Source organism: Aythya fuligula, chromosome 3, assembly GCF_009819795.1.
Source record: "Aythya fuligula isolate bAytFul2 chromosome 3, bAytFul2.pri, whole genome shotgun sequence".
NCBI classification, from domain to species: Eukaryota; Metazoa; Chordata; class Aves; order Anseriformes; family Anatidae; genus Aythya; species Aythya fuligula.
This window is the reverse complement of record NC_045561.1, coordinates 67025378-67045030: the sequence shown is the minus strand read 5'-3', so window position 1 is coordinate 67045030 and position 19653 is coordinate 67025378. Positions and strand designations below refer to the sequence as shown.

General features: G+C 40.3%; 1 protein-coding gene across 2 annotated transcripts in view; it reads right to left on the bottom strand.

Annotated features, from left to right (window-relative positions):
* GRIK2 (glutamate ionotropic receptor kainate type subunit 2) overlaps positions 1 to 425 on the bottom strand; it is a 394781-nt gene extending 394356 nt beyond the window's left edge. For both annotated transcript variants that reach the window (XM_032184252.1, XM_032184253.1), the window contains exon 1: positions 322 to 425. The gene's annotated coding sequence lies outside the window, so the exon portion shown is untranslated. The remainder of the gene's footprint in view (positions 1 to 321) is intronic.
* Between the last annotated feature and the right edge of the window lie 19228 nt (positions 426 to 19653).

Here is a 19653-nt window from a genome sequence, read left to right as displayed (position 1 = left end):
GCGGGGGGCACCAGGGGGGCTACACTGCCCTAGCCCCTCGCCCCCACTTCCCACCCTTCCGCCCCCAGCCTGGGGCTGGTGCGAAGCAGCGCAGGGTGGGGGGAGTGAAAGGCGACAGAGCCCAGCGTCAGGATCCGGCCAGCCCAGCTGTGCCCGGGTCCTCCAGCTCAGCGCCCCCCTTTGCCCGGAGACACCTGGCCGAGGGACAGCGCAGCGACGGTGCTTCCCCACCCGCCGCCACCGCCCCCCCCGCAGCCCCTCACTCGCATGCAGCCCCTCCGGCCGTGGCGGCTAGCCGGAGACCCCGGGACATCATCCTACCTTGAGTTGAGAGAGGGGAAGCGGGGAGGGAGAGGAAGGCGGAGGCGGGGGGAAGAAGGGCGGTGGCAGGACGCCGGGGGATGCCCGGGCTGCGGTGCAGCCGGCGTCCGGGCACCACTGACGGCGGCGGCAAGCGGCGGCCGAGGGAGGGAGGGAGGGAGGGAGGGAGGGTAGGAAGGAGGGAGGGAGGGAGGGAGGGAAGGAGGGAGAGAGCGAGGGGAGGAAGGAGGGAGGAAGGAAAGGAGGGATGGAGGGAGGAGAGGAGGGAGGGAGACCCGCCTCCCGTCGGGAGCGCTGCACAGCGCCCTTTAAAGGAGCAGAAACCCGCTTTCTCCGCCGCCGCCGCTCCGCGCTCACCGCAACGCCGAGCCCCGCGTCGGCTGCAGGGCTCCGCGGGCGGCCGGCGAAGCAGAAACGCTCCCGGCTCTCCCTCCCCCGTCACCGCCCGAGGGGCCGAGCTCGCCAGGAGGCGCCCTTCCAAGGCATGAAAAATCTGATCGGGGTCCCGCAGCCTGTTTTGCAAACACAGAGGTGTGTGTGTGTGTGTGTCGGGAGGGCTTTGGCCCTCCAGGACGGCGCCCAGCAACCCACCCGCCCCCCAACCCCGCTCCATCTCGTGCCCACCGGGGTGCCAGAAAAAGTCCGGGTGCCTTTGGCTGCTTGCTCATGGTGAACCCCGACTACCTCCCCTTCCCCCTCTCCCCCAGGCCTCCTCTTTCCTTGGGCTAGCGGGGACTGAGCTAGGACACTTTGTCACCACCCTGTCCATTCGGACAGGGGGCCGGGGTGGAAGCTCGTACGAGGGCGAACAAAGCGGGGAGGAGAAGGACGCAGCGAGCTTGGGCCCGCGGCGAGGGGGGGCAGAACCAGAGCCCCCCATGGGAGCCGCCACCGCCTGCGCGCCCCTCCCGGCCCGACACGCTCCTCAGCGGGGGGATGAGCTGGGGTGAGAAATGTAGTCCCGTCTCCCCTCCTCGCCCTCTGACAGGATTTCCAGTTCTCTCCTCTCTCCCCCTGCTCCGCTCGCCCCCGCAGCGCCACAGGCATCTGCCTAATTCCCCTGTCCTCCCCATTGCGTTCCCCGGCTCGGACGTGCCTTGAAGCGCTGCAGGGTTCCCCCACCCTCAGCCTTCCCGAGGTCCGGTCTCCCGGCAGACGTGCGGTGCAGTTTGACTGGAGAATTGCCGTCCCCTCGCCTTTCCTTCACGCCAAACGCCCGTCCCCGCATCCGCGGGGGAGCGCTGCCCGCACCCCCAAAAGGATGCTCAGGGTTTTCCCTGCTCCATCCGCCCAAGCGATCCACCAGGGAGCCGCGGTTATCGGGGCCGGGGTGGCTCGGAGAGCGTCAAAGAGATGGGGCTGGGGCGGGTGGGGGCTGGTGACTGAGAAGCTCCTATAATTAAGTAAACAACAGAGTTGTTGTGCGGAGTAAATAAATAGTCAATGACCCCATTGTCGGGCCGGGCGCAGGCGGCACAGACCGCGACGGGCTCGCCGCGATTGGGCTCTGGCCGCTGTGACTTGCAGCTTAATCGCCCCGCAGCACAGCTCTTAATTACTTGCAGTGCGCTTCCATGGCCGACAGAAAATTCATTAGTCACTCCATCCGCCCGAAGCTGTAATGGAGATAACTCTTGTGAAAAACCAAAGGCAGCGGCAAAGCGAAGCACTTGGTGCCACCCTGGGAGCGAAGGGCACCGGGCAGGAGGCTCCTCGCCGGGAGGAACCGTGTGGTTGCTTGTGGGGCCGCAGGAACCCAAAGGGGGCAACCCCAGCTAAAACTGAGCCTGGTGGGGTGCCGCCGGAGGGAGAGGCGTCGCGGGGATGGCCCAAGCGACCGAGGGATGTCCACGACCTCCGAAGGCGAGGCCGATTAACGCTGCGGGCAGGCGGAGGGTGGGAAACGTGCGAGGTCTGATGAGTGAGTAACACCTGTGCGAGCAGCGGCTCGGTGATTCCGGCCCTCTTTTCTCGCTGACTGCCTTTGTGCTGTTACTCTCCAGAGTTTCCAGACATAAACACAGAACGAGGCAGTCATATAAATATACGGGACTCAACGGTGTCTTTCTAAGATGAGAGAAAGGAAGGCAGGGGGAGAAAAGGGGTGTGGCATTTTATGTCTATTATCGCACATAGATTGTGTAATACCTTCATGAAATCATTTCACTTAAGCTACATCCATGCACAGTCTTTTTCCTTGTTACTTGGATTACAGTTCTGTCCAGACATGGGATCCTCAGTTTTACTCAGCCTACAACATTTTACACAGAATCTTGTCCCTTAGGCAGGCGATTCCCAGTGTCACCAGAGCTGCCACCAAGTTCTATCACTCCGGATATCTGAGGACTTCACATAAATACCTTTATTATTCAAGTGAAGAAATTTGGAGCAGGAAAACATGAGTAAGCCAAAGATTGCTCTAAAAACCTGTGACATAATAGGAAGACAACATAGGATTCTCTTTTCTCATGCTTTGATTACTGTAAAAGCCCATAATTTCAAAACTGAAAAAGTTTCTAGTTATCTTCCCAGTTTCTTCCCAGTTATGCTGCAGGAGCTTTGAACTTTATCAGCATCGAACACCAAAAAAAAAAAAGCATATAGGAAAGCACAGGCCCAGCTCGCCACTATTCAAAATAAGATGTACTGGAGAATATGTCACGCAAGATGTTGGGCTCTTACAAGGATAAACAACAACAACAGAAAAACAATACAAAAACAAACAAAACCTACAAGCTTACTCACTTGTTTTTAATTGTAGATTATTTTAATGTTATATCTTAACCAGTAATTTAAAACATTTTTCCAAATGTGAATAAGAACTTCACCCCAATTAAAAAAAAAAAAAAAAAAAAAGGTAATTGAATTTGTAAACATCTTCACAAGAATGGTTTCTAGGTTTGTTTGTTTTCCTCATAATTATTTCTTAAGATATAGAATGGAATAATATGGGTTTATCACAGTCCCATCCCATTAGGTGCATTTGCACCTTGATGTTTGAAATGATGTAAACTTGTAGCGCAATTCCCTTAAGCCTTTCAAAATAAAATATCCAAGGATGTCAGACTTTATTTATTATTATTATTATTATCATTATTATTATTATTATTATATTTTTCCTCCACATAAATTTATCACTAGTACTCAGCACATTCAATAATTTTTTTCTTTCCTTGCTTCAGTTTGGGTGAACTATGCCAATGTAAACTCTGGCAAAATTTTAAGATCTTTCAAAAGAATTTCAGTGGAAATCTGTGACACTTCCAGATCTACAAAGACACAAAACTAACCAATATCTTCTCTGAGGTGTTCTCATATAAACTTTTGCTCTTCAAATTAATGAGCTAAATATGAGTATTGACACTTGTTCAAGATAAGAAGTTCACAACTTGTGCTCTGCCACAGAAAACACTGAAACAAACTTCCAGGGCTTCAGATCTTAGGCAACTGAATATTTTGTTCTTCCTGCCAGATATTCTTTTATTTTTGTTATTTTTTTGTGATTTCAAAAATGCCAGTTTTTCTTTCAGAAATTCTGTGTCTTACTGCTTTGTGACAGGGAATTCTGCTACAGTTCGTGGTAAAGAAAGAATTATCATCATACTAATTTGGCCAAGGAAAATCCTCCCAGATTTCATCTCTTTTCACAGATTTTTGTGGCTTTTAATTATGATCTTTTTATAGTCATGCTAGTCAGGCCGGATGCATGTATCAAATCTTGTACCTTCAAACCCGAGAGTGAGACAAAACAGGATGTAACAAAAGAAAAAATCATCTATTTGTCTAAAAGCGATAAATCCCTGTTCTTGTATTAGCCACTTGAGGGAGACAACGAGCCATAGGTTACATTTCTCTGTCAGTTTGATGGATCACATACAAAACTGAATTTGTAATTGATGATGGGTTTGCATCCATTGTGTGTTAATTTTAAAAAATACTGATCTGGTGTAACACAGAGGGCATAATGTTGTTCATAGCAGTTCATAGATCTGATATGTCTGATAGTTTTATTCTCTCCCTTTACACTGTTGAACAAGACAGGGTCATCTCAAGACTTTCACTAACAGCTCTTAGACAAGAATATCTAGCCTTTTCAGATGGTATCTCGGGCTCTATAATTCATATCCTGCACGTGGTCAAGGTCTAACTAAGACTTACTTACAGGTTAACTCACCTTATTGTTTCAGTGAAGTGCATCACAGTAAGAGGCCCAAGATACAACACTACAAAGAGACACAAAAGAATAAACTTTCCCTGAGTCTGAATACCTTTCAACAGAGAAGCATTACTGGGACATTTTATTTTACTTACTTTGGTGTCAGTCACAATGCATCGTATAATATCTTCTATAGACTGCAATATTATGTAGACTTTCCATGAAGTCTTTCATGGGTTAACAACCTTTATATTTAAAAAGGGTTCTGTTGTTTAACATAGATAGCTTTATGTCAACTGTCACTCATCACTATGTCCTCTGACCTGAAGAGGACATAGAGATGACTTTATTTCTTCATTTATTCCTTCTTCTGAATATTCAAAGAAATAGTAGATGGCAATCCCATCTTCAGAAATGGTGAGAAGGAAGATTTGTTGCAGAGGGAAAGGATCTGGGGGTGTTGGTCTATGCTTGCCTGAACATGAGCCAGCAGTGTCCTCAGATGGCCAAGAAGGCCAATTGCATCCTGGCTTGTATCAGGAATAGTGTAGCCAGCAGGACCAGGGCAGCGATCTCTGTACTCTGCTCTGGTGATGCCACACCTCGAGTACTGTGTTCAGTTTCGGTCCTCCCACTACAAGAAAGACATTGAGGTCCTGGTCCAGAGAAAGGCTACAAAGCTGGTGAAGAGCCTGGAACGTAAGTTCTGTGAGGAGCAGCTGAGGGAACTGGGGTTGTTTAGTCTGAAGAAGATGCTCAGGGGAGACGTTATTGCTCTCCACAACTACCTGAAAAGAAGTTGTGGGAAGCTGGGGGACAGCCTCTTCTCTCAGACGACTAGTGATAGGACTAGAGGGAATAGGTTCAATTTGTGCCAGTGGAGGTTCAGATTGGAAATTAGGAGACGTTTCTTTACAGAAAGAGTAGTCATACATTGGAACAGGTTGCCCAAGGAGTCACCATCTCTGGGGGTGTTTAAGAAAAGGTTGGATGTGGTACATAGAGTCATGGTTTAGTGGGTAATATTGGTGGTTAGGGAATGATTGGACCAGATGATCCTGGAGGTCTTTTCCAACCTTAATTATTCTGTGATTCTAAGACCTACAGGCTTGTCAGGCTCAACTCTATCACTGGGGAAGTGATGGAGCAGCTAATCATGGATACCATTCCTAGGTACATGAAGGACAAGAAAATCATTGGGAGTAGTCAACATAGCAGAAGTCATTCTTGACCAAATTGGACGTGGTTTAGTGGGTGACATTGGTAGTAAGGTGATGGTTGGATCAGATGATCTCAAAGGTCTTTTAAAATCTGATGGATTCTATGATTCTATGAAATTGAAAAACTTCTTTAATGAAACGACTGGCCTGGTAGGTGAAGGGAGAGCAGTGGCTATTGCCTTACTAGGCTTTCAACAGTGGCTTTCCTGTAAGATTCTCACACAGACATTGATGAAGTACGGGCTTGTAGAGCAGACAGTGAGGTGGACTGAAAACTGGCTGCGTGGTCAAATGCAGAGGGTGGTGATCAGTGGCACAAAGTCTAGTTGGAGGCCAATAATGAGCAGTATACCCTGGGGTTCAGTATTGAATCCAATCCTGTTCAACATCTTTATTGCTGATGTGGATGATGGGGCAGAGTGTACCCTCTGCACGTTTACACATGACACAAAACAGGAGTGAGAGGCTGATACATCAGAGGGTTGTGCAGTCATCCAGAGGGAGCTGGACAGGCTGGAGACATGGCAAGGCAGGAACCTCATGAATTTTCACAAGGAGAAATACAAAGTCCTTCAAGGGGTAAGGAAGAACCCCAGACACCAGTATGCATTAGGCAGAACATTGCCAGCAAGTCGATCCTTCCAACCTCATCTAGTCTGTGATTCTGTGATTCTTATGTGTTTCCCAGTCTTCTCGTCTCTAGACTAGTTCTATTTCTCAGCATCTCAGAATTATCAAGTATTGAGTGGAAGGAAAGTCTATTATTATTATGTTTCTAGGTTACAGCCTTATTCAGAAATCCAAATATGATGTTTAGTCAACATCATTTAGTCTTTGGAATCATGTGATATTGTAGATTCATGTATGCCTTGTGACAGCAATGTCTAGATGCTTTCCTGCTTCACTACTCCCCTGGCTATCAGTTTCCTCACTTGCATTTGCTAAGCTACTCATTCTCTCCCAAGTGTAGAAACTTGTGCTTGTCTCTGTTGAATATAGCTTGTATTTTTCCAGAGCATTTCAATTTGCTGAGACAGATTTTAATTTCTGCATTTAATCACCACCATTTCTGCAGCTTCTGCTATGTTGTCTTCATCAAACATTTAAATGAAGCCGCCGAGTCACTAATAGAAACACAACAGAGGTACAAAATAGCAGGACACAAAGAATCCTAAAGATTTTATTTTAGTGTAGTTTAGTTTGGTTTTGTTTTGTTTTGCATTACAGTTCAATAATATAACAATAAAAACTGCTGTGCACCAACTTTCACATCCTGTTTTGCTTATGCAGATGTCATGTCTTGTTCAGGCTTATTCTTAGAAACTCTTGTTTATGAATACCAATATTTTTGTTGTTGTTTATGAATACCAAGAAGACCAATAATGTCTTATGCTTGTGCTTTGTTCTTTGAGCCCAACATAATCTCCTCCTCTCCATCCCTTCCATCATCCCCACCCGTTTTCAAGGAAAAAAATGTATGTGGGTATAAGTACTGTATAGATGTAATGAATTTGTATGTCTAACTTTTTTCAAACATAACATTAATTTAGATGCATGGAAGAAAAATGTCAATAGCTGAACCAAGAAAGCCCTGCAACAATTAAAAAAAAATGGCAAAAATGTGAAGATGGAACTTCTGTGAAGCCAAATATATGTTTGGGAACTAATTTTGAAATCTAGACTCAAAGGTATGTCCCAATATGTTCCAAACAGGAACTGGATAACCCAGTACTGGATGCCTTGTAATATGGTCTTAACAAAACTCCCGTCAATAAATATAAGGTATTAGTTTAATTAGTGAGGAGTGGAAATATCTCTGGTATGAGGCAATGTTAAACAGACAGGTAACTTTGAATTGTAAATATAAAAAAAAGGACATTCTAATAATGGGAAGAAACTTCAATTTTACTTTGCTACTAAGTTATTACTCCAGTAAGACTTAAACTTCAGTAATGATGCAAGAATGAAATGTGTCTTTGATCACTGTGCTTTTTCACGTCCCTCTTAGAATATACCATACTAAAAGATTAATATTAATTATACAACAGTGAGCTGAAACAGTTAGTGTTATCTTGTATAGTTAAGCTACTAGTATACTTGACCCAAACTCTCCAGGCACTGAGGACTTTGTGTTTGTTGTCACACTTACAATAATATAAGAGGGTTTTTTTTGTGTGTGTGCATGTGTGTTTTTTTTGTTTTCTTCAAATATTTGAATGATCTATTCATTGTAATCTTTTAGAAACAATTTTCAGGGGGAAGAGTATAGTAGGAGAATTTGTTATATATTGTTTCAAATGCCTAATCTTGAAGTAATAGCATAATTAGGATTGACAGTTTATATATTTGTGTTTTATATATAACTGAGAGTAGCCCTCCATCTTCAAATATATATCCATTTAAACCAAGTCACCTATAATATAGGCTGATGAATTATAATTACTAAGTACTTTTCATGGGACTTAGAAATCAACAAGAATCCATTGTCAAGATTCAGATATGTGACATCACATATCACACATTAGTTAAGACAACAGCGACAAGTAGCTTAGCTTTTAGTACTAGTTGCTCACTAGAACAACTGTTGAAAGATGCTCCATTGACTTCCAATTCCCAGAATAAAGGAATTAAAATTTACTACTTTGTTGAGAATTACCAAAAGATCTGTGCAGTGTTTAAATCTCTTTGAGGTTTTGGAAACTGAATTTCACCTAAAGCAAGCATATGTTTTTAATCTACCTTGAAATTATTTTACATAGACTATATGAGGTGCATTTGGTTCATTTCAGTGGGGCAAGGAAATTGCTCCACTAATCAGACTTAAGCAGTTTATCAGATACGGAGAGTCAGTTCTAGTATGTGAAAATATTCCTTAGAGCGTACTCCTCTACAGTATGCATTTTATGTATATAGAAAGTTACATACCCTGGCATTATATTATAAAACAGAATAATGACCTACTTCAGCAATGATAACCACAAATGAAGTAATGGAGCCACAAATAGCATGTAAAAATCAACACCTTAATGAAGTAATTCAAAATCCTATTCATCCAATACTTTCCACATTTTAGTAAGCATTTATAAGAACCTTTACTTCCTTACTTTCTTTGATATCTCATTCATTTGCCGAGAAGGAACTAAAGTTTCACTTCAGTCTGAGTTTTTAGTAGAAAAAATTCTTAGCTTCTGGGAGAACAATTTAAGGACTGCAGTCAGCAGGATTCAAATATTTATTTAAATGCCTTGTCAAATTAAGATCTGACTTAGAGGAACCATCTAAGGTGCTGCAAGGACCTTCTTTCTCTGGAGAATACATTAGTACTAATACACAGGCTACCCAAATGAGAGTCACATTTCAGTGATGAAAACTGTCTGCTTAACATCTCAGTTTCATATAGCCCTGACAATTAATTTGATAGCTTAATTTCAGTATGTTGTAAAAATTTGTTGTTGTGTTGAAAAACAGAACTGTTGAAAACCTTCTAAAAGTGAAAAGGACAAAGAGTGGGCTTATTTTTCATTATTTGAGATTGCTGAACCTGGAATTTTTTGTTGCGTGAAAAAAATGGCTCTTGGACATACTATTCTGTGAGAAAGATCAGGACAAGGAAGAGATGATGAATCCAGTGCTGTAAAGAGCACAACCTGAACCTAAAACTGAAACAGAAACTGAAAATCAGGAAGGATAAGAGAAATCAAAAACTGTTCCAAAGTTGACAGGCCCCTTGCTGGGAGGAAGGGAGAATGGAAGGTAAGTATCTGAAAGGAAATAAAATATTTTAAATGTACTGAAATTGCTTGAAAGCTGAGAGAAAATATTATGTTGAAACAACTGCCAGAAGGAGTGAAGTCTTGCTGAAGATGAAAAGAGCCACACAAGCTATTCTTGGATAGCTTAGGAGAGTTTGATTCTCTTTCTCACTATGTACCATGCAAAGCAACTTTATGGAAGAGTTTTAACCCAGTCTGCAATCATTATAACTAGTTAGCATCTTACTCCCAATTTGGCCTGGTTTTATGTCTATAAATGGTGAACAAGAAGGCCTTGAGATCACAGAGGGTCAGAGCCATGGTCATTTTTATCAAAACTAATGTCCAGTCTAAAGAGAAACAGAAAAAATCTAATATTCTAGATTTACTTAAAACAAACAAACAAGAAAAGTGTGATCCCTCTTATTTCAGCATGTATTTCCTTCTCCTAGCAGATAAGAGGAACAAATCTGCTGTCTTTTGATACAAAATAAAAGAAATACATATCCATCTCCAAATGCGGCATTCACTTTTGGAAGTCCTTCAGGAAGAATACCTAAATGAAATGAAAATCCTCATCTCAACAGGACTAATTTAATAGGAAGAATGAGAAGGAGGAGACAAGCACATTGAATCAAGACTTAATTTGAAGTCAAGTGCTTTGCTGTTTTTGTTTCTTCTTTCAGTCTTGACACGTTTCCAAGAAGGGAGAACGAGAAGTAATGATACTCAAATCTTTTATGTTTTATTAACAAGTCTCTTAAAACTGGAAAACAAGCAAACAAAAAAAGACAGAGACATTCTATTAATTACTGAAGATGGAATTGAGACAAAGCACAAAAAAAAATCAAGTGAAAACTAGCTCTTACCAACAGTAATTTCTTATACATATGATTGTAACATAAATACCTGGAACACATATGAACAAATGTAGTAAATCCTACTCTTCCACTTACAAAGATAGGTGGGAACATTTACACAGTTGATAAGAACATTTTCATGTAACTCTCTGTATTCTACAGTACATAGCACTGTGAGTCAGATGATTAAATAACGTTCAGAACTTTGAGCAACAGGTTTTTTCCCAGGTCTCCCAGACAAAATAATGGAATTATTAATTTTGTTTAGATTTCTCTGTGGCAGGTAAGAATGTCTTGAAACACTCTAACCAGTTGGTTTATTACACACAGAGGAACAGATTAAAAGTGGATTAAATCATCTAGATGGTACTGAAATCTAAGGCATCCACAAGTCTGTAACTAATATGGGAACCTGCCCAGTCAATTAACTGTAGCACCAATTGATGGTGTTACACACTTTATCCTTTGCAGATAGGCAATATTATGTATTATTTGATGACAACTGCAAGTTTAGAAAAGGCATGTTTTTTTTTTTTCCTAATATTTTAGTTTAGGAAAACCATACCTATAGGATATTCCTCTACAGTGAAATAAGAATTTGAAGTACCTCCAGTTTTAGATATTCAGAATGCAAATATACTTTTAAGAAGATTTTTTTTTCACATTATAAATCATGTCTGTTGATATCATAGCATTGAAAATGTTTTACTATTACATTATGAAAAAGCACTACTGACTCCTATTTGCTAAAAATTAGTTTTACTAATACTGCAATCTGTACATTGGCAAGCTAGCTAAATCACTGCAGTAGGTTTTTCCAAAACTGAACATTTATAATCTGGCACTTTGAGCTACAGTTCTTCAGCTATAGGCCTTTAAGATGGAAATCTCTTGTTATAGAGATTTCCATAATTCATGCCTATATTCTGCCTATAATTCATGTCAATGTAGTTCAAAACTAGAGATTTTGCCTTCCATCTCCCCTTTACTTTTCACCCAGTCCTTTTATGCTTATCATGAAATAAAGTAGCACCTGTTTGTAAACTACGTGTATAACCTGAGCTGGTGAACTAGTCTCTTTGTATAGTCAGTGGAACAAAAATAATACTTTTTAGTTATCCAGTAGAAACACATTTGATGGGAACACAAAACTATAAACACAAATTTAAAGGTTTAAGTTTTAAGCATCCAAAGTGGGATGGGTCCAACACTAATAGCCTGATCTCCTCTCTTAAAAGCCTTAAACCTTCTTAGCGTGCCAAGCTTCAGATATTTTAGCTGTCAGTGTCTCAATCTCTGATTAAAAAACAAGAATATTTCAAAGATTTATAACTTGGTTATAGTTCAGTGATTTTCGCAAGGACAATAACAGAGGAAAAACAGTCTCATTCTTTCACAGTGGTTAGGTTTTTGTAAATCACTTTGAACTGAAGCTCTGAAATAGGATTTCTCTGTCCAAATTTAGACAACATCATCCAAAATATTTGTCTAGACTGCTGTACAGTCAGTTACAAAGAGCAGGCTTTCTTACAGTAAGATAGATCTGACCCATTTAATTAAATAGTGTAGGATGAGGTAATTCAAGTTACCAAAAATAGTCTTCAAGTAAAGACTGACTGCAATAAAATTTTCTGCTTTTATTGAATTATTAATTAACAGTATGCTTTTAATTTTAAATGGAAATTTAAATGGAGGAATGAGAGAGAGTTTGTTGTGGTTTCCTGACTCTACATTTTACATTCAAATCCATGTATATATATAACATACATATGTATATATATATATATATATCACAGAATCACAAAATGTTTGAGGTTGGTAGAGACCAACCCTCCTGCTGGAGACCTGAGGTTGGTCCAACCCTCCTGATCAAGCGGGGACTCTCAGAACAGATTGCCCAGGACCATATTCAGGTGGCTTTTGACGATCTCCAAGGAGCAAGACTCTTTGGGCAATCTGTGCGAGTGCTCCGCCACCTGCACAATGAGTGCTTCTAGACATTTAGATGGAAGCTCCTATGTTCCACTTTGTGCCCATTGCCTCTTGTCCTGACACTGGGAACCACTGAAAAGAGCCTGGCTCCATCTTCTTTACAATTTCCCTTTAGGTATTTATATATCACACAGAATCACGGAATCACAGAATTTCTAGGTTGGAAGAGACCTCAAGATCATCAAGTCCAACCTCTGACCTAACACTAACAGTCCCCACTAAACCATATCCCTAAGCTCTACATCTAAACGTCTTTTAAAGACTTCCAGGGATGGTGAAAGATCTCCCCTGAGCCTTCTCTTTTCTAAGTGAAACAGTCCTAGCTGTCTTAGTCCTTCCTCATAGGACAGATGCTTTAATACCTTCATCATCTTCATGGCTCTGTTTTTGACTCTCTCCAGTAGGTCCATGTCTTATACTGGGGAGCCCAGAACTGGGCACTCCAGGTTTGGCCTCACCAATGCTGAGTAGAAGGGAAAGGTTACCTCCCTTGACTTGCTGGCGATGTTCTGCCTAATGCAGCCAAAGATTTTTTTTTTCTAGAATTTTTAAATTATACTCAGTGTAATGACATGAAACTTTTTTCCAGTATCTGTTATTTGAGAGAAGATCTGTAAAATATTTAAAATGATGCAATACATTAAAAAACTGTTTAAAAAACAATTACAAAATTAAGTTTGCCATACATTTAAAATGTGCTTGTGGTTTTGCTTGTACTACCTCAGCACAGATATACCAATGCAAGCTATAGTATTTTTAAAGGGTAGTTTTTAATACGAACAATACAAAAAGTATTTTTTTTTTTGTAAAATGGTGTTATAGTAGAAAATTGTAGAAAATGTAATTTAGAAAAAAATATTATTTCTGAAAGCTGAGAAAACGGAACATTGTACTAACATAAATGCCATAGTTATTATGACCAATTATTAAAAAGGAAACATTGCGCTATTGGTAATGGACATTATTCCTAGATTATCACATCTAATAAAATCTGAGTGACTGAGTTATAAATGAAACAGCTAAAGAAAAGTCTTTAACATCTTGCAACGCACAATGAGAACAAGATGAATATAATTTAGTCTGACTATGAAATAGTGTAGGACTTATACTGTTCAGCTGACTGTTACCAGCTGAGCAGTTTGCAGGCTCACAGATCTACATCTGCTCTTGTATCTTCATATGGAAGAAGTCTATGTCTTTGAATAAAAGAATATTCACTGAATAAAAACATAATTATGTTAGCATTTTTGTTAATCACAAAGACAGCTGCAAGTTCTATGTATAGGTGTTCGCATTTAGTAGGTTTTACATCATCAGACCCTCAGTTATGTTTTTAGTTCATGGATTATTTAGTTTGAAAGGCTGCTTCTAAAATCTTACATGTGTTCCTGTGCTTTTTTCTTGAATGTTACTATGCTGTGAGGGGGTTATGTGTAATAAGTTAGTTAGTGTGTCCCTGTTTGGGGAGGCTTCATAAGCATTACTGTACAGAGTAATTTTTGGCAGTCACCAGAGAGAAACAAGTTTCTCCCTGCCCCCTTCTCCTATGCTATCCTTCCAGGAAAGACCTAAAAGGACTGAGGAAATGGATTGAGGAATTTTTCATTTCCTCTCATGAAGTATATTGCACTGGTGAGAAACACACACTTTACTATCTCTGCTCTCTTTTTTATGTTAGCATAAATCAAGAGGTAATCAGTAAAGTTTTGCAGTTATGTAAGGTTAGTACGACTGATTGAGGAGTCAGGCCTTACATCTCTATGAAGTACTTTAGATCCATTTTATAAACAGTTATTCCAAGTTATAAATGTTTATACAAAACAGTAAAATATACAACCTTAAAATTATTGTTCCAGTTTATAAATTTACTTGATTATCCAAATTTATCCCAATCTCTATTTGATGACACACAGAGTGTAATTATGACAGAAGAATTTTCTAGAACTTAACATTGCATCCTGTCCCAAAATGTTTCAGGAAAACAAACAAACAAAAAAACACAAACAAACAAACATCCACACTCACTTCCACCCCCCTGCCATGGGAAGGAACACTGTCCAACAGACCAGGTTGCTCAAAGCCCCATCTAACCTGGCCTTCAACACTTCCAGGGATGGGACATCCACAACTTCTCTGGAAAGCCTGTTCCACTGCCTCACCACCCTCAGAGTAAAGAATTTCATCCTTATATCTAATCTAAATCTACACAGTTTTAGTTTAAAACCATTACTTGTCCTATCACTATATTCCCTGACAAAGAGACCCTTTCCTGCTTTCCTGTAGGCCCCGTTAAGGAACTGGCAGGCCACTATAAGGTCACCCCAGAGCCTTCTCTTCTCCAGGCTGAACAACCCCAACTCCTTCAGCCTGCTCTCATAGAAGAGGTGCTCCGGCCTTTTGATCTTTCTTGTGGCTTTCTGCTGGACTCCCCCTAATAGGTCCATGTCCTTATATTGCTGTTCTCAGAGCTGAATGCAGTATTCCAGGTGGGGTCTCACAAGAACAGAGTAGAGGGGCAATGAACATGGCAGACTGAATATTGTGTTTTCTTAAATTCATTATAAAAACTCCTCTTTGTTATTGACTTAGAATGTAGAATGCGAAAAAGGTGATAGTCTGGTGTATACAGGATAAAGAAAACGGACTTCGCATAAGGTATACCATATCCTGGTTTTGTACTGCAAATGTCACTGTCACTTAGGCTGAAATTTTGGAACATAACAAACTGAGAAATAAGAACACTGTGAATAAAACAGCCTTACTGCCTGAAGTAAAATTTTGCAGAAATTAAAGTCGTGGTCAAAAAGACCTAGAAAAAAATATTACCACAGAATCACAGTATGGTTGAGGTTGGAAGGGTTCTCTGGAGCATAAACCCCAAAGCCCCTGCTCAAGCAGGGCAGCTTGCCAAGGACCATGTCAAGATGTTTTCTGAAGATCTCCAAGGAATGAGACTCCATCCCTCTGGGCAATCTGTGCCTGTGTTCTGTCACCCTCACATGAAAGTGTTTCCTATTGTACTGGGTTTACGTGAAAAGGTTTTGGTAGCAAGGAGCTGCAAGGGTGGCTTGTGTGAGAAGAATTCAGAACCTGCTCCATGTTCAATAAGGACCTGTTTCAGCCAGCTCCAAAGGGACACGCTGCTGCCCAGAGCTGAGCTGATAAGCTGTATTGTTTACACCTCTGGAAGTGCAGATTTAAGAAACAGGAACAAACTGCTGTGCCACAGCAGCTGGGAGAGCAAGGAGTGAGAAACAGCCCTGAGGATACCAAAGTCAGTGCAGCAGGATGGCAGGAGGTGCTCTAGGCAGGCAGCAGAAATTCCCCTGCAGCCTGTGGAGAGGTCCCTGGTGGAGCAGGCTGTCCCCCTGCAGCCCATGGGTCCCACATGGAGCAGATCTCCACACTGCAGCCTGTGGAGGAGCCCCCGGTGGAGCAGGTGGATGTGGCCTGGAGGAGGCTGCGGCCCATGGAGAGCCCCCACAGGAGCAAGCCCCAGGCCAGAGCTGCAGCCCCTGGAGAGGAGCCCACGCAGGAGCAGAGGGTCTGGGGGGAGCTGGAGCAGTTTGCTCCTGATCGATGGACCTGGTGGTATGGACCCACATATAGAGCAGTTCTTGAAGAGCTGCTGCCTGTGGGAAGCCCACACAGGATCAGTTTAGGAAGGACAGCATCCTGTGGGAGGGATGCCATGTTAGAGCAGGGGCAGAGAGTGACCATAAAGGATCAGCAGAGACAAAGCTTCATGGACTGACTGCAGGCCCCATTTCCTGTTCCCCTGTGCAAATCGGGGTGAGGAGGTAGATGAGGGTGTATGAGGGGGAAGATGATTTTAGTTTGTTTTCTTTGCTTCTCACTTCTGTGGCTTGTTAGCAATAGGTAATAGATTTCTCTAATCTCCCTACGCTAAGTCTGTTTTGTCCATGATGCTAATTGTTGAGTGATCTCCTTGTCCTTATCTCAACTCTTGAGCCCTTTTCATCGTATTTTCTCCCCCTTTCCCTTTGAGGAGGGGGAGTGAGAGAGCAGTTGTGGTGGAGCTCAGCTGCCCAAGTAAGTAAAACCACTGCACCTATGTTCAGTTGGAACATCTTACATTCCAGTTTGTGCCCATTGCCTCTTGTCCTGGCTCTGGGTACTACCGAGCACCTGGTTCCATTGTCCTTGCACCCTGCCTTTATGTATTTATATACATAAGAAGCTTGCAGACAAGTTTATGTCTGTTCTGAAATCAGAAAGCTACTCCACACTCTTCCACAAACCTTGAAAAACAAAAAAAATCCTGCTGAATTTAGAGAGACAACCTTAACTTTCTCTATTCTTTGAAATAGTTGACTTCTATTTTTCTTTGAGTTTTGAACCTATAGTTCTTCCCTTAGTTAAAAGACCGAAAGATTCTCTTACTTGCAATGCAAATGCATTAATCTGTTCAGATAAGGGCATTTTGTTTAACTTTCATTTTATTTTATTAAAGTCCTGTGATTAAATATTTATCTTGTGTGGTTGCATAGATCTTGCTGACAGACCTAAGTGAACTAACACCTATTACAGAACTAACCTTGATCCTTTTAAAGGAACAATGGAATTACATTTTCTTGTACTCTCACAACCTATTTTCAGATTGCTGCACTGTGTTTGTGAGAAACAAGAACTACCAAAACACAGATTGCAAACCAAGTTCGTTCCTTATTAAGTGTATGCTTTTATAAATGGTCCATTAAATAAATACTCATAATAGAGTGAGCAAAATGGGTAGCCTGCTCACAACCAAAATGTTAAAGGTATGGTTTAAACCAGAGAGTCATTCTGCTTTTGGATCTATTCCATTACTACGCTTATCACACTGTGAAACATAGCTGTATAACATTTTATACTACATAAAAAGCATTGTCCATTTTGAGGAATATCAGCAATGCAACTACTTTTTATTAGGACTACAGTCACAATTGTAGCCAAAAAAGTATATTCACAAGTAACAGGAATGAAAGGAAATTATTGTCAACTCATCCAGTTTTCCACTAGTACAAGATTACTTCTTATTTCATGTTTGCTAACACTCTACTACATGAGAATAGCACCACATCATTCTGGCTTATTGACAAACTCTTTAGTGATGTTTAATATTTGATTGATTACAGAGATTATAGCTACAATAGTTAATAAACTTCGTAGATAATAAACTTAGGCTGAAATTTCACTTTCAAACTTTGCTTCACAAGATAAATAGTCTTAAAAAGTCTTAAAAATATTAATGTCTAAGGCCTGTAGTACAAAGAACTGTGCTGAAAACAGTTTTTTTGTTTGTTTGTTTGTTTTTATCATTTACAGTCACTTTTCCTTCCAACAAACAATAAAACCTTGATGAACCTTACAGATTTATTTTCTTTCCCAGAAGAAAACAGTTTCAGGGAATTTAACTTCCTGTTTCACTGCATTCACTGAACCTTGAAAAGAAATGATCACAGGTAACTCAGTCTGATTGTATCTACAGAAACTGTATATATGTGACACAAAGGGAATCTGCTTGGCTGAAGTAATCATCCTGCTGATGCTCATTCTTTTTAAGTGTTTTAAAGCCGTAACACTGAAGGGCCTCATCAGTTATTTTTGTTTTCACTACTTCTCAGAATTGCTTTAATGGTGCTATAGAGCTGAGAAGAGTTTTTGAAGATGGATTATCATGTTCAAAGGATAAGTGACAAGATCATGCTCAGGATAAAACAACTGCTTTTCTATTTCAGTATACTTTTTATTATTATTTATTAATGAATCTTACAACTTTGGAGATAACAGACTAACTGTTCTTCAGTAATGCTACTCATAATCCAAAATCACTATTGGTTTGAATTGCTACCATCTCCATCCTGCTATAATATCTGATGTTTGTTTTTTCCTGTAATTACCAAAAATCAGTTGTTGTGAGGATTTCCCAAGCAACACAGAATCTGTACTGGATAATTGTAAAAGTTCCATGAAACTGTAAGGACTCGGAGAAAATTAACTGATAACTGATGAGTTCTGCTCTAACAACATTTTAATGTACGGTAAACAGCTGAATCTCAGAACTTGTATACTTCGAGCTACTTTTCCTATTAATTTTTTTTTTTAAGCTAAAAACAAGTTCTTGAATAACATCTGCAAACGTGTGTCATTCTTTACATGTGTTTAAAAATGTTTCATTTTTGTAGTGTATAGGGCTGACTAAAGAACTGTTGCAATTCTATAAAATAGAAATAATAAATAAAAAATTGAAATAGTAAATAAGATTTGGAAAAACTGGGGAATCTCTAAGAAACACATATATGAAAGACTTTCTCAGTGAGTTTCAGGTAGACTTCAAAACTGTATCTGGAAGCCAAATAATTAACAAACTAAAATCTCAGCTATTGAGAGATGAAATCATATTGTCAAACCACAGGGGATACCAGTATAAAAAGAGGCACTGATCTGCATCTGTTTTCGACTCATTTTAGTGAACATTGTTGAAGTAATAATATAGAAAAGATCAACAAAGTCTTCAATAATGCTAAGGGGGCATGAAAAAATCTAAATGTCATATGAATATGAGACAAGTAGACAACAAGGCAGGATTTAAAAAAAAAAACAACAACAAGCAGAAAATATCGTTCAATAACAAGATGTGAAGCTAGTTTACCAAATTACAATTAAGCTAAAATAAAATTAAAAACAAAATTAAAAAAAAAAAAAGAATGAACAAAATAGTATATGGCCCACATTCTTGACAAGTCTGAAAGCTCCTGAATTTATCCTTGAAATACTTATCAAAATTCTAACATTATTCCATGTTAGAACTTCTGCAGGCATAGTCCACTGTAGGTGAAAATCAGTTCATGAAAATAAAAATTCATAAAGTCTTTAGTATGGTTAGAGTAAAACAGCTGATTGAACATCTCAAGTAAATATATATATATAAATATATTTGAAACAGAAGCAGTATGTACATTTGGTGCAATTATGAAGCATTCTCTTTTCAAAATGGTCTCCAGCTGTGATTCTATATAAACTTGAAAGACAGGCAGCTGGTTTAAGAGCACAGTATACATAGGTCAGTATGGGGTTGTTATTCAGTGTTCATTGCTAATAACTGTACAGAAACCAAAGTGGAAAACCTGACTAACTGGATGTTATTCGAGATATTACATTATGAATAGATAGGCATATTAATTTTGTAAGTTCAATTGATAAAGAATTAAAATTAATACAAAAGAACAAGTAGTAGGTCCCTTTGGACTTCCTGTGTAAAAGAAAAGCTTTTGAGAAGTACACTGGGTTCATTAGACCAAAGAAAGCAACAGGGTGAGAGTCATATACACAGTGACAAGATATTAATT